Here is a 3,014-nt window from a genome sequence, read left to right as displayed (position 1 = left end):
GCTAATAGCTTGATGAGATTACCTTGCTGACGTGGTGTGGTGGCTGGCAGTCGCTATGCTGGTCTTCAAGGAAGTGAAGGAGTGCCAACAAACGAAAAAGGGTTTGAGCCCGCCGAACAGTAACCTTCGTTAAGTTTCCCCTCAACTCAGTTACCGTACGGCGGGGCATATTGTTAACGGCTGGAATGTTAGCCGTATCTTATATATGTGTGTGCACTCAGATACAAAATTATTTAACGCGCATTAGGGTGGTGCAGCATATTTAGGTATGGGCCTATACATACCGCCCCCCTTGCGATAAGCAAACTATGAAAACGGAATACGGAAGGTACCCACCATGCCACGTCAGAAAGCATAATAATAAGTTTGACGGTGACCCCTAGAGACTGGAAGTGCTCCAGGTTGCACTTAGTTCTCGCTTGTCACACCCAGATTGCACCGCCTCTTCCTAGATAGCTATTGGGAAATTAAAGAGAGAGTTAAAAGAAAAAAATGGATGTGGTTTTGATTTTCAATGCACTTTATTGCGTTATTAATCAACTAAACTCTCTAATTTGTTTTTATTTTTGGTAAGCTCTGGAAACCACTAACCCAAATATGGTTGCCTGCGCCAATAAGCCACAGACCAAATATGGGGGGGGTCCCTGTTAGCATGACCTGGGCGTATACATCGACGCCTAGAGTCAGACGGATCGGGGTAGCCCGGTAAAAATTTGGATCGGCCAACCGCATAAACTGAAATGGCGCGGCAGCCGCGAGGTCGATGTCCGTTGTCGGGCTCAATCGGTTGTGTTGTGCCGTGATTGTCGCCTGAGTTGTTACGCGTTCTGCGACACCGTATTTTCCTCTAAGTGCGAGCGAGCATCTCCGGTTTCGTCCAGAACCTGCGTGTTCCAATTGTAGGTCCCGCGCCAGACTAGCGTCGATTACCGTGCTGGGCGCGCAGGGGTCAATTTTTGCGCGGACCAGGTGCAGGCGGCCACCAGACTCGATTCAAACGATGGCGGTCGGTGCAATCGGCTGAAAAGAGCGTAAGCTCGGTGTAGCCATAGTACTGTTGTTTATGCGACCTGTTCGAAACCCCAGTCGTCGAACGGCCAGAGCCGCATTCTGCTCTCGGTTCTGCTCTTGTGGTCGGCGATATGGTGCTTTCCCAACAGTCTTACGTCGAGACAAGCTGAAAGGAGCAGTTTCCGCGCCATCACGTCTCTTACCGCTGGGATATGGGGGCGGTCGGAAAGAACTAGTTTCCGAGCCACCCGCATGCTGTGATTGGGACTGGGCAGGCTGTCTCAAAAACCCAGTTGCAGAGCTGCTCTCCCTTCGCTTCTCAGGTTCGAGTGGTGGTCGGAAAGAACGGGTTTCCGAGCCGCCACTTACTTCTACAGGAGCGACCTCAGTCGTAGCTTCGTCCATCTCTGCCTCCCCGACCTGCTGAGCCCATGAATTATACGGTTCTCCTATGTGGATGGATAACGCACCCTGGGAACTGTTGTCATCATCCTCTATATTGCGTGCTGGCTGCCTCCAATTATCATTGGTTTCGATATGGAGCGAAGTATGATGCTTCTCACGGCACCTGTGACATCTGCCGGCGCTGACACAATTTTCCAGACGGTGAAATGGCGAGAGGCAGTTCGGGCGGTAGCGGTGTATGAGGATCGCTCGCAGTCGTTCTTCTGCCGTCTTACCGTGGTAGATGGGGCAAAGTCTTATGCCGTGGTCCTTGTCGCACAAGCGACAGGCGATTGGAAACTCTTCCGAGCTCCTCTCAGTTTTAGAGCGCAGTGCTGAGAATCGGTTAATTCTGCCATTTGTAGTATTTGGTTGACCAAAGTTCTATTTGGCTTTGAATTTCTTATGGTTGGGTGGCAAGTGGCGTGTATTCTTGCATTTGTTATCGTGCATATGTGTAGAAATTTTACATAAAATATTAACATGCGTTTAACTCCAGTATTATAAACTCCCTATGAAGTGCCTGGTGTGGCCGTAGCATTACTGTAATGCTATTCAGGATTTTCCTGGGTGGCGCTCGTGATGTTGAGCGACGTCCCAGTGTTATATTTACGTGTTGGTGCCTTTGGAATTTAAGGCGGTCGCACGCAAGAAAAAATAGATAAGAATGTACGTATATGTATGGGGAGATATGAATATTATATATTTCGTGAGTTTCCATTTCTAATTATTTATTCGTTTTATATCGATGCATAAATTTATTCATTTTAAGTTTTGTTCGAGTACTTACGTCCACTTGTTGCGTACGTGCAGAGTGCACTTGCCTAAACCGTATGCATGTAAATGCGTAACGAAAAGAGCTACAATTTGCTTTACAATCTATGAATCTCAAGTGTTTATTCTCCAATATGTTTGATTACAAAGAAAATTCTAATTCAAGGTGCCAGAGGGGCGGATTTGAAAATTAACGATGTGAAAGCGGTGGCGGTCAGTAGAAGACTAAAAAACTTAGGCTGGCGCGCTCGGGTCACCTCGTATCGTCGCTTACAAACTTCGAAACTACAACATTAAGGAATTTGCGATATTCGAATTGAAAGGTTACAATAGTATGCGAATAAGATTTTAAGTTTAAGTTACAATAATTAAAAAACTTAAAAATAATAAAAATATTTGATTTGGCAAACGAATGTAAAATAATTTAAAAGTATTTGAAAATTGTCGGTGTTCTGCAGGTGAAGGCTTTTCTCATGTCTTCAACATGCTGGGCCCGCAAATGTTGATCTCAACGCTGGCGGGTTAAAGCTTGTTCTCAGGAGGCCTAACTCGGGATCCCAGGCAGGAGAGGAGGAGGTTCATATGACTATGGAATCGGCACATCCTGGTTAGCCTGTGAATGAGAATTGAAAAGTGTATTAGATGATTAACATAAGTAATAGGGATTGAATTGTGTGTGTGTTTGAGGGTAGTATCGCGTAAGAACGTGAATGAGCTTGCATAGAGTGGAGGTTTAGTTGGGGAGTAAGCTTTGGGTGTAGGAATATGTCCGCTATTCGTAAAGT

General features: G+C 46.1%; 1 protein-coding gene across 1 annotated transcript in view; it reads left to right on the top strand.

Moving 5' to 3' along the window:
• Positions 1-3,014, top strand: part of LOC118748034 — a gene marked incomplete at its 5' end in the record, with an annotated part of 366,474 nt that overhangs the window by 134,141 nt on the left and 229,319 nt on the right.

Source organism: Rhagoletis pomonella, unplaced genomic scaffold (genome assembly GCF_013731165.1).
Source record: "Rhagoletis pomonella isolate Grant_MI unplaced genomic scaffold, Rhpom_1.0 Rhpom_scaffold_00001, whole genome shotgun sequence".
In the NCBI taxonomy this organism is placed as follows: Eukaryota; Metazoa; Arthropoda; class Insecta; order Diptera; family Tephritidae; genus Rhagoletis; species Rhagoletis pomonella.
The sequence above is the reverse complement of the archived record's forward strand: the minus strand, read 5'-3'. Positions and strand labels throughout refer to the sequence as shown.